This window comes from Leopardus geoffroyi, chromosome D4 (genome assembly GCF_018350155.1).
Source record: "Leopardus geoffroyi isolate Oge1 chromosome D4, O.geoffroyi_Oge1_pat1.0, whole genome shotgun sequence".
Classification (NCBI taxonomy): Eukaryota; Metazoa; Chordata; class Mammalia; order Carnivora; family Felidae; genus Leopardus; species Leopardus geoffroyi.
This window is the reverse complement of record NC_059342.1, coordinates 71,809,438-71,821,825: the sequence shown is the minus strand read 5'-3', so window position 1 is coordinate 71,821,825 and position 12,388 is coordinate 71,809,438. Positions and strand designations below refer to the sequence as shown.

The window sequence follows — 12,388 nt, the reverse complement described above, 5'->3', positions numbered from 1 at the left end:
TTGTGGCCCCAGATCTTCAGGGCTCTTGCCTCCTTTATTTCTAGTAGCCCAGTCGGGCCTATTTATTTCTTTTCTTTCCTTTATTGGGTATGGCCTGGCCGCTCCTTGGCATTTTGGATCACTCTAGACATTAAATGACTTTTCCCATTTCTTTTGTGTGTCTCAGTGGCCACAGCAGGTTCAGAGCTGCAGCCAGCTGTGCAGAAGGTCAGAGAATGCTAATGGGACATTTAGCACCAAGCAATCCTGCTTGCCTTTCTGTGGAAAACAAGACTGAATTGACAGAGGAGGAAATGCAATTCTAATTTAATGTAGAAGACAGTCCCAAGTTAGGACTGCCTGTTATATTAGTCATTGACAGATATAATTAAATATATTGCTTCACAAGAAATAATGAGGGAGTGGGAGATCATTATGGTGTGTGTCACCAGACACATTCCGTACCAAGTACTTCTTTTGTAACATTGAAGATAGATTTAGATTGTGCTTAATAAACATACAGTAATTTGTGCACGTTAGAATTATGTTGAAATTTGAATTTTGGGAATAAAAGTGTGATTTGGGGATGTATGCTAGTACAATTATAATTCGAAAGACTTTTAAGCTACATACCTATGGAAACATCTCTCCTTCTAAATGTTATTCTGCATTCTCACTCTCCCCTTGAGGCAGCTGGATCAATTGGAGAAATCAGGTAATTTGGAGTTAGAAGTCCTGGATCATTTACTAAATATGTCATTTCAGAGAAATCACTTGGTTCTTGACTCTCTGTTTTGTCACCTATAGGATGGTGATAGTGGCATATTTCAGAGTTGTTGGAAGTATCACACAGCAGGATGTACTTTGTAAATAGCAAAGTCTTACATGTATGTAAGTATCTACTCTTTTGTAAACTGGTTTTTCATGTAACAGTTACAACACGCTTTTTAATTGGATGGATGGTATTCCATTTGTATGAATGAATCATATAAGTGGTTTAGGTTGTTTTGTATATCTATCTGTCTATCTGCCTGCCTATCTATCTATCTATCTATCTATCTATCTATCTATCTTCCATCCCTATATATACATATGCTCTCTTAGAAACTTTTTGAATATACAATACAGTATTAACTTTAGTCATCTCTCTGTAACTATGGGTGCAGTTTATTGTTGCTGCTGCTGCTTGTTTTAAATACATATATGGTATTTTATGTGTTATTCCAATTCATTGTAATGATCACTTATTGTTTGTACAATTGTGAAAAACTGTTCTGTGGTAAAACCTCACTCCCAAATTCTGCAATGCAAAAATTCTACAAATGAGATAAGATGGCAAAAGATCGACTGTCAATGTCTTTTTACAGCATATATGGCAAGTAGGCTAATTTTCTTAATACATGAAGAGCTTTTAAATAAATCAACAAAAAAGTTGAAAACCCTAATATAATTTGGGTGAAGAACATGAATCAGCAGTTTATGGAAAAAAAAATACAAATGGCATATATGTGAAAAGATGCTCATTTCTTTTAGTTAAAGAAATGAATTTAGATTCAGAGTGCTTTTTTTCACTTATCAGATTGGCAAAGAGGAAGAAATTTGAAAATGTTAAACATATTTGAAATTGTAGGAAAATAGAAATGCTTTATGGGCATATAAATTGGTGTGAATTTTTAGCAGTCAATTTTGCAATATTTTAAAACATTTCAATGCAGATTTTGGCCCATCATTTTCACTTCTAGGATTTTATCTTATACAAATAACTGGTGAATATAAAAAGATGGCATAAGGGTGTTCATGGTGACGTTTTGCGTATTGATGTGTCAGCTAAACAAATAACCAAACTGTAAACTACCTGCATAGCCTGTATATCTCTCACTGTAGTACTGTTCAAATTATGTATATTCATAAAGTGAAATTTTATATAGCAACTAGAAAATGGACTGATCTCTATGTACTCATTTGAAAAGAAATTCCTGATATGTTGATGACTGAGAAAAGCAAGATCAGACTTGCTTTTCATGCTTTAAAATTTTTTTTTAATTTTTTAAAATTTTTTGGGAGACTGCAGGCAGGGGAGGGGCAGAGAGAGGGGAACAGAGGATCTGAAGCAGACTCTGCACTAACAGTGGTGAGCTGGATGTGGGGCTTGAATTCATGAACCCCAAGATCATGACCTGAGCTGAAGTTTGATGCTCAACCAACTGAGCCACGCAGGTGCCCCAAGATTTGTTTTTTATGCTTTTATGCACTTATGTCATATGTATGCAATCAAGTAGAAAAAAAATGTGATTGCTTATGCAGAGACAACTTCTGGAAGAATATATAAGAAATTGTTGAAGGGGTTCAACTGTATGGTGATGGACGGGAACTAGATTTGTGGTGGATCACTTTGTAGTGTGTACAGAGGTTGAACTGTAAAGCTGTGTGCCTGAAAATTACAAAATTAAAAAAAAATTGTTGACAGTGATTATTTTCTGGGAATTAGATTGAAGTAAGCAAAAGGAGAGGGGAGGAGTTTACTTTTCACTCACTTTCTGTACCTTTGGAATTCTTCCTCCCCAGTATTTTATTATGAAAAAATTTACATTTTCAAAGTTTGTTTATTTTGAGAGAGAGAAAGACAGAGAGCATGAGTAGGGGAGGGGCAGAGAGAAAGAAGAGAGAGAATCCTAAGCAGGTTCGGCACTGCCAGTGCAGAGCCTGATGTGGAGCTCGAACCCACAGACTGTGGGAACATGACCTGAGCCGAAACCAAGAATCAATCACTTAATTGACTGAGCCACTCAGGCACCCCTGGAAAAATTTTAAAGTACAGAAAGTTTAAAGAACTATTCAGTAGACACCAATAAATTCTCCACCTAGGTGCTATAATGGTTTGTTATAATTGCTGTATCACTTAATTACAAAACAAGGATGATGAATTATTTTTACAATTTAGTAGGAAGTCAGAATTTAAGCAAGAAGAGTACATTAGAATAACGAAATAGAAAATCAAAGAAGTACATAAATCTACTGAAAGAGAAGACTAAATAGGATGATGTGACAAATATAAGCAGCTGTTAGGAGTACAAAGTTCAATGGAACAATTCTATGCAAGAGCAAAAGACATAGAGGCTCTGAAACAGGAGGAAACGGTTTCCTGCCTGCAGTTCTTCAGGTCTGAGGTCAAGGGAGAGTGGTCTCAGAGCTGAGAAACTCCAGGGAACAGGTAGCTTTCCGTCTCACATGAAAGGCCCTTTACGTGTGCCATGGTGATGGTCTTCAGACCCTGAAGCTCTTCTCACACTTCAGCGAATATTAATCACCAGGGAAACTTGCTGACACATATTTGACCCTCACAAGCTCTATCTATGTCCTTGTGTGGAAATGAAAGGTCTCACAAAAGATCTGTAACCAGTTAAGATCCGAGGGAGGCCTAGAGAGGAGAGTTTTGTTTTGTTCTAAATTTCCTAGTTTCAACACTGAACCACATCTCTGTGTGTAAACATTGATTCAGTAGAAAAGAGTTGGGGTTCCCAAATCTGAACTCGTAACAAGCACCCTGGGTAACTTGATTGCAGGTAGATGCTGCAGAGTATTGTCCTTCTTGAAGGATGTGGGGTTTTTTTTTAGCCCCCATGAAGATCCAGCTGCTCCAAGACCCTGCAGCATCCCTTTGCCAGGAATGCCTGTTTGCTTAAACAGCTCTTATTCATTTTCTAAATGATCTTAATTACTGAGTTCCTAAGGGAGTGAATCATAAAGAGCTTTATCTCTTGGTGCAGGTGAATGATCTCACCCACAGTGTTGTAAACCAGCTTGGACAGGGGTGGGGTCTAGAGAGAGGAGGTTATTACGATTTTTTAACTTTCAGTTCTTTGATTTAGCCCTGGTGCTGTGCCCCTCGGTGTAAACCTTCACTGGGGCATTTGATGCCATCTTCTCTAACCTCTGATTTATGGGGGGGCAGGGGAGGAGGTGGGTCTAACAGATTCATGTGTTTTAAATATTCACTCTTCCGAGGGCTAAGAGTCACCAAGTCCCTTTCCTGGTGTTTTTCCTTGGAAGCTTTTTCTTACTGCTATCACAGAGTATTCGAATTCTCATCAGTTTTCTTGTGACTTTTGTGGAATGTGCTGGTAGAATTGCAGCTGTCACATTGCCTACTTAGAACAGGTTTCCCTCCCCTGAAGGATTAGTAGGGAGGCAAACTATTTGCAGTTGCCTCGACCCCACCTCTGACAGTTCTGTAACCCCATGAGAAAGAACAACCTCAGAGCTTCTCAGTCTTTCTGAGTGACATGTTTCTCTTCCTTGTCTATTCTTGCCGTCTCTTTTTCCATTTTGGTTGGTCAATGTAAGTTAAAAAATTTGTTTCTATGGTGGCCCATCAGCTAAAAGAAAACATGCTGTCCCAAGTGATGAGTAACTTAATATTTGTTTTTTTTAAATACAATGACCATTTCTTGAGCTCATCCTGTGTACCAGGCATTGTGCTAAATGCTGGAGACATGGGCGAAAAAGCAGACAGTGGCAGACAAGCCTCCCAAGAACCTTGACAAATCCAGGTTGAAAACACCCCATATAATGGGGAACAGCCTGAGTAAAGGTCTGGGAGTAAGTCTGTAGCATGGAGGCTATTCAAATGTGGTTGGGATACAAAGTGCTTGGTGGGAAAGAAAAGATTTTTTGAAGGTATTACTGTCAAAAATCTGAACATTAATCAATAGGAAATTATTTCTTAATCAGTTTTTTTTTAAAATAAAGCTACAGAGGACATATCATTCTAACATAAAAATGCAGTAAGTAAAATAATGCTTCTATTTTCCTTTGTAATCAGTGAGGTGAGGGAAGTATGGCAAGAGCTGAGGAGGGTAGGGATGATGAAAGGAAAAGGGGAAGAAATTCATATTGACAGATGGTCCAACAGCAAGGATCAGCAAAGACAAAGCTACATAGAGAAGAAGGTAGATGGATGCATATCCTGAGGGCCTGGAATAGTGCCTGGTACATAGTAGGTGCTTATGAAATAGCTACTAAGTGAAAAACAGAATGAATGGCATGGGGAGAAAAAAATAAAAGGAAATAGGCAGATAGTGCAAGGAAAATTTGACAGTACAGACAGAAACATCTATATTCCAAGGAAGCAGATTAGAAAGGGAGCTTGGGAGAAAGGACAGGGGGGACCCAAGGAGGCTCATAGATTAGGTGAGAGCTATTGAGAAAATGAGCCTTCACATACTCTGTGTCTTAGACATTGTGCTGGGTGAGGGCTGTAGGTCTGGGGAAAGTCACTCAATGCTTTTGAGTCTCATCTGTTAGAAAAAAAAGCATTGAAAGGAAATGGAATAGAATATAGTGTTGTAAAATGTTACAATCTGAGGCAGTTAGGTGGTGGGGATATGGGATTTTTGCTGTACTATTCTCTGTATTTAAGTGTACTTTTAAACTTTTTCATAAAAAGATCTTAATAAATAATAGAAGGGCTAATGAACCAAGCCTGGGCCCATCTCATTCCCTGCTCCCTGTAAAGTCACTGGAGTCACAGTAGTCAAGACATGGCCACAGACTGGATATGGGAGGGCAAATGGCAGAAGGTCACGTTTATTCTAACAGTTGGTGTCCTCCTGACTAAGTGGGTGATTGTGTCTAATGGAATGACAGGTTTGGGAGGGAATCCAATAAATCCACTTGTCAGTAATGTTGGGGGAATGCTCAAGAAAATATTTGTAGACCAAAGGAAGTTCGTTCCTTCTAGAGTTGGGGTTTCCACAAGGCACTGTGGGGAGGCTCACAGGCAGGGAGGCATAGAGGTGGGAAGCAGGGGTGGGGGGACTGGTTGGGAGGGGTGAGAAGAGAGACTGGGGGCCTTGACTTACAATTTTTAATAGTGAAGAAGGAGGAACCTTGGGTGGAAGCCTAGATGGAGGGTGTGGCGAGGAGAACAGCTGAATTTGTTGAATTATCCAGCCACAGCGTCCCCGGTGGAATGTTGACTTGTTGGCCTCTGCAGAATTGTTGGCCTCCCAGGTGCTGGGCACAGTTGCTCAGAGCAGCTCCTGCGGGGAAGGTCAAAGGGTCAGGAAGGAAGGAGGTCAGAGGGGAGAGCTAGAGATACCAGGCTCTACAAAATGCACTTATTTTTCTTGGCATCTGACAGGTGGATTAGATGAAATCTAGCTGCGGGCCTAGCCCAGTCAGGCCACAGATTCCCTGAACTGTTCTCACCACCCAGTAAGTTCCTATCTTTGTAAGGTATCTCTTCCTCACATTTTTTTCTCTTTTGGTGGACATTCTATGTCAGTGTTTATTTGCTAAATGACAGTTTAAGGGAATAAGTGTAATAACCTATTTGACTAAAGTGGTTTTTGAAAGTAACAAATCAGTTTACTCAATAAAAGAAAATTTGATGTTATTATGAATTCCAGATATTTAACACTCTTTTTTCTTGGGGCGGGGGAAGCCTAACTCATTAACTGAATTAGAGAAAGATTTTTTTGATGTCTGAGATTGAGGCAGATTTTTAATTTTGTCTGCATGAAGGAAGATTCCTAATGCAATGATTGGTTTAGAAAATCATAAAACCACTTTGTAACATGTTCATGACAAAAAACAAATACTATGTCACCATGGATTCCAAACAAAATTAATATCATGTCCCAAATAAGTACTGCTGTTTAGAACATCATAGAGGGGGATGGGAGAACACAAGCTTAATTAATTATTTCCTTGGTTGGAAAACAAAATCTTTGAACAAAGAGAACATTATCTCTATAAGACACTAACATTTCTAAGATTCCACCCCCAGTGAGGCCAGCAAACAATAAAGGCAAGCCTCTAACTGGGTTTCGAATCACTCACATCTCACATAAACTTGGAAAATTACAACAGAGAGTAATTGAGAGATTGTGTCTAGATAGTTGGAGTCAAAAGACTGGTCTGTTCCCTTTTCTGTATTTTCCCCTTCAGAGCATACGAACCAGGGTTCCTGTCCTTTATTTCTCTGCATCCACCCAGTCATCAAATCCTACTTATTATGATACTTCCAATATCAGCTGTACTCAAACTTAAAATGTAATGGAGTGAGGGCTTTCACCAGAAGGGCTAAAATTATTGACTTCCAGGCACTGTCACGCACACTATTTTGTCCTTCTGGCAGCGCTCTGGTAAGGCCCTGTTAACTGTTGTCCTCATCAAGGTTTCACGGATGGGGAAACTGGTTCTCAGATGTGGCTGCCCATTCGCATGCCTGGGGTAGGGGTGGGGCTTTTAAAACTGTCAGTGCTCAGGCTACCATCCACTTGGACCAATTAAATCAGACCCTCTGAAGGCAAGACCTAGGCTTCTATGATTTTTTAGACCTCCTCAGGTGATTACCAAATGCACCAAAGGTTAGACCTACTGACTGTTAGAGGAATTGATTAAGCAGCACAAGGTCACAGGGATGACTGAGTGAAGGAATAGGGGCTGGAATCCAGGTCTGTTAGATTTTAGAGCCTCATCTTAACCTCTCCACTATATTGCCTCTCAAAGTATTTAGCACTTCTGGGCATGCACCGAATATTCTTGCGTCAGGGATATGTATAAGAATATTCACGGCAGCCCTTTTGGTAACTGGTGGAATCTAGGAACAAACAGAAGTGTTCAACAACAGTAGAATGGGTAAACTGTGGTGTGTACTAAGACTGAATGTGTTCTCCCCCATCCCAAACTCATAAGTTGAAGTGTTAACTCCCAGTGTGATGGTGTCAAGAGGTGGGGTCCTCTGAGAAGTGATTAGGTCATGAGGGTGGAGCTCCCGTGAATATAATTAGTGTGTTTGTAAAAGAGACCCAAGAGAGCTTCATCATCCCTTCTGCCATGTGAGGACATCTTTATCAGACACCAGATCTTCTGGCACCTTGATCTTGGACTTACTTCCCAAACTTCAGAACTGTGAGAACTTAAACTTCTGTTGTTCACAAGCCACCCAGTGTGTGGTATTCTGTTATAGCAAGCTGAATGGGCTAGCACAGTGTGTTAAGGGAATGGAATACGATACAGCAATAAAATAGAATTCCATCTTTTCACAAACATGAAACCATACAATTGTGTGTTTGGGTACATACTCATATTTGGAGAAATTTTCATAGAGAAGCAAAGCAAAGTTCATGAAGCAGAAATTGAGGGAAGGTGTTGGGTTATGGAAGGAGCACATAGAAAGCTTTGAATATAATGTTCTATTTCTTAAACTGGGTGGTGGGTAGGTATAAAGGTATTTTTGAAGTTTTTTATATTCTTTATATGTTTTATAAATATTTCTTTTAGATCTGTTAATGTTTTAAATGATAAGAAAAGAATAATTATTGTTTTTATGAAATACATTTTATTAATGCAATTCCAGAAATATAAAGTACTAAACAAAAAACTAAAGACAAAAAAGAAAAAGCCCCACCAAAGATGTCACCACCCAGAAACACATATTAAGTGATAATCATTTCACAGTATTTTTTATGCAAACATACAGAAAGGACAGATATGTAGACAAATGAATTAGGATTGCTTCAGTTATCTAGTGTGTGTAACAAACCACCTCTAGAGTTAGTGGCTGTGACAACAAAACCCAGTTATTTACTCATGATTCTGCAACAGAGCAGAGCTTGCTGGGATGCCAGTCTTCACTCCATGTGTTGGCTGGAGTTACTCGTGCAGTTGCATTCAGCTGGGAACGTGGGTGGGGTTGGAACATCTAAGATCACTTCCATGTTCAGAATCTCTGCTGGGATGGCTCAGGGCCTCCTGGCTAGGTTTCTCTTTTTCCATGGGTTCTCATTACCCCATGGACCCTGAGACGGAGAAAGCAGAGGCTACAGGTATTTTAAGATCTAGGTGTGTAAATCCCAGAACATCCCCCTCCCATGCATTCTGTTGCACAAAGTAAGTCACAAGGCCAGCTCAAGCTCAAGGAAAAGGAAACAGACTCTCCCTCTCAAGGTGCAGAGAGACATGGGCCTATAGGGATGGAGGGAAAGTTGGAGGCTCTTAGGAAATGATCCACCACTGTGTCTGTAATAAGTAGGCTGCTTTTCATAGTCTGTTGGAAGAAAGCTGGGTTTTCATGATGTTTTGAACAACTTCATTCAGTAATTATTACTGAATATCTACTATGTGTCAGGGACTGTTTTAATCATCATAAGAGCAAAGAACCAAGAGACAAAAACTACTGTCTTCATGGAGACTACATTTGAATGATTTAGGCAATCATTCAGACTATATGCTGTTTTATACTAGAAATCAATAAAATTTGGCTAAAGAAAGTTTGGTTAATTTAAATAAAAGAATAAGAACAAGTGATAGCTGCTGACCTTAGTGGTCTACCTGAGCTCCGACAGAACTAATAGAAAAAGTTTCCAGAAATAGAAATCTTCTTGGGATTCCATTCAAATGAATTCAGCAAATATCTATTGTATACAGAAATCTTTCCTGGCTTCCCAGCATGGGAGACAATTTTGGAAGCATTTGATTTGATTCAGTTAAGGGTTTGATGGATATATATGTGAGGTGCCAAAGGACACACACAGGATTCAAACACAGGATACCTTCCCTCATGGTGGCAGCTATGTTGAATACTTGGTTTTTTGTTTATTTATTTTTTAATTTTAGAGAGAGAGCATGCGTGAGCAGAGGAGGGGGTGAGAAACAGAGAGAGAGAGAGAAAGAGAGAGAGAGAGAATGCTACCGTAGGGCTTGATCCCATGACCCTGGGATCATGACCCGAGCTGAAATCAAGAGTCAGATGCTTTCTTGGCTGAGCCACCCAGGTGCCCCCATGTTGAATACTTATGACTATATATCTAAGGTATAAGTACCACAAGTTGCTATCAATGTGGTGCTGAGATCTGATAGAAGCCAGTATGTCATTCATTTCTGGGAATCACTGAGTCTTCATGAAGGAGAGAGAATTTAAGCTGGTTCTTGAAGATTTTTGTAAAAATATTTTTTAATGTTTATTTTGGAGAGAGGCAGAGTGTGAGCAGGGATGGGGCAGAGAGAGAGGGAGATACAGAATCCGAAGCAGACTCCAGGTTTAGAGCTGTCAGCACAGAGCTCGATGGGGGGCTTGAACTCACAAACCACGAGATCATGACCTGAGCTGAAGTTGGACGCTTAACCGACTGAGCCACCCAGGCGCCCCTGGTTCTTGAAGACTGACAACATTTTCATGTGGGTGGATGCTAGCAGGCCTGTAGAAGGCCAGAATTATCTGATGTACCCTATTACCATCCATTCACATGGTGAGTGCATCTTTCTTCTTTGTTTCTAGCTGAAGCAGGCTGGTGTGGGCATTAATGGTTCTTCAATGATTTCCATTTTCTACCTGAATTCCTTGTTTAAATGACCTGTTTACATTACTACTCTGGGTGACATCTATGCCTAGAGATGTCTGCTAGTTGAAAATGAACAAACAGTAGCTTGGTGTTTCTTATCTCTAATGGACGTTCTGCAAATCCCTTAGCTTTAGCATTTAATGTGCAATGGATTTTTTTTTTGCAATGGATTTAAAAAAAAATAAATAAAAGGAATAGAGAATGAAGGGCACACACATCCAGGTGCTGTGTGTAAACATCATGTTATTCTTATGTCAGGTGACTCTAAGCAGAGGATATGCAGTTCGAATGCAGTTGACATCACAGAACTGTGTGTGCCTCTCACTGACTTGGTATCCTCTTTGTGAAAAATGGACTTGTGTTTGAGGTTGAACTTATTAATCTCTGCTGTATTGAAATTCGTAAAACCATTTTCATTTGGATACTTCTTTATACAAAAGGCTAAAATGAGTCTAATTGCCCATGTAAGTCATGTCTTCTCTTTTGGTGCACTGTGTTCTCAGAGTAATATTTGTATTATTATCATTAACATATTTCCCTTTTTCCCTTCTCCAACAGATATTCATTTATTCATTCATTAAACAAATAAAGATATATTAAGCAACTACTATATCCCAGCCACTGTTATATGGCCTTGGAATACATTTATCAAGAAAACCGACGATACTCTATTGGGACTTACATTCTAGCAGGTGGGGACATAAAATGAATAATAAGCTCAATAAACAAGGAAATTCATATAGTGTGTTAAAAGGGGGTAAGTGCTATGAAAAAAATAAGGGAGGGCACAGGGCTAGGGATGAGTGTGTGGGTTACAACTGGAAGTAGATTTGTCTAGGTGGTCCTCATTTAGAAGTGTGTTAGCCTCTGGCCATCTTAGCGTGAGAGTCTTTGGGGAAGAGGCAGCCACCAGGCCCAAAGGGACTTTGTCCAGAATGTTCTCACAATAGCCGGATGGGTTAGTGTGAATGGAGCCCAGTGAGCAAAGCAGGGAGAATAGAAGGAGAGGAAGTGAGAGAATTAATAGGGACAGATGGCATGGGGATTTATAGGACTTTGTTAGGATTCCAGCTTTAACTCTTAGTGACATATGGAGTTAAATGTGAAGTTCTTCAGGAGATGTGGCTCTCACTTTCTTTGTGATATCATTGCCACATATTTCACTTCTACTATTGTTGTTATTCTTTGTGCTTTAACCATCAGTTGACTTTTTTTGGGAGTAACTTTTGGATTCATGCTTGCACAATAGATCTTTTCTTCATTCTTTTATTTTACTATTTTTATTTTTAAATTACTATTATTATTTTTTAATTTTTTTAATATGAAATTTATTGTCAAACTGGTTTCCATCTAACACCCAGTGCTCATCCCAATAAGTGCCCTCCTCCCTGCCCATCACCCACCTTCCCCCTCCTTCCCACCCTCCATCAACCCTTAGTTTGTTCTCAGTTTTTAAGAGTCTCTTATGGTTTGGCTCCCTCCCTCTCTAACTTTTTTTTCCCTTCCCCTCCCCCATGGTCTTCTGTTAAGTTTCTCAGGATCCACCTAAGAGTGAAAACATATGGTATCTGTCTTTCTCTGTATGGCTTATTTCACTTCGCATCACACTCTTCAGTTCCATCCACGTTGCTACAAAGGGCCATATTTCATTCTATCTCATTGCTACGTAGTATTCCATCATGTATATAAACCACAATTTCTTTATCCATTTGTCAGTTGATGGATATTTAGGCTCTTTCCATAATTTGGCTATTGTTGAAAGTGCTGCTATAAACATTGGGGTACAATTGCCCCTATGCATCAGCACTCCTGTATCTCTAGGGTAAATTACTAGCAGTGCTATTTCTGGGTCATAGGGTAGATCTATTTTTAATTTTTTGAGGAACCTCCACACTGTTTTCCAGAGTGGCTGCACCAGTTTGCATTCCCACCAACAGTACAGGAGGGTTCCTTTTCCTCTGCGTCTTTGCCCACACTTGTTGTTTCTTATGCTTTTGATTTTAGCCATTGAGACAGGTGTGAGGTGAGGTTTCATTGTGGTTTTGATTTGCATTTCCCTG

General features: G+C 39.6%; 1 long non-coding RNA gene across 1 annotated transcript in view; it reads left to right on the top strand.

Moving 5' to 3' along the window:
* The first annotated feature begins 783 nt into the window (after positions 1 to 783).
* The window catches only part of LOC123592890, a 44,204-nt gene continuing 32,599 nt past the window's right edge, over positions 784 to 12,388 (top strand). Inside the window, exons 1-2 of the long non-coding RNA XR_006709994.1 lie at positions 784 to 870; positions 6,122 to 6,195. This is a non-coding gene — a long non-coding RNA (uncharacterized LOC123592890). The remainder of the gene's footprint in view (positions 871 to 6,121; positions 6,196 to 12,388) is intronic.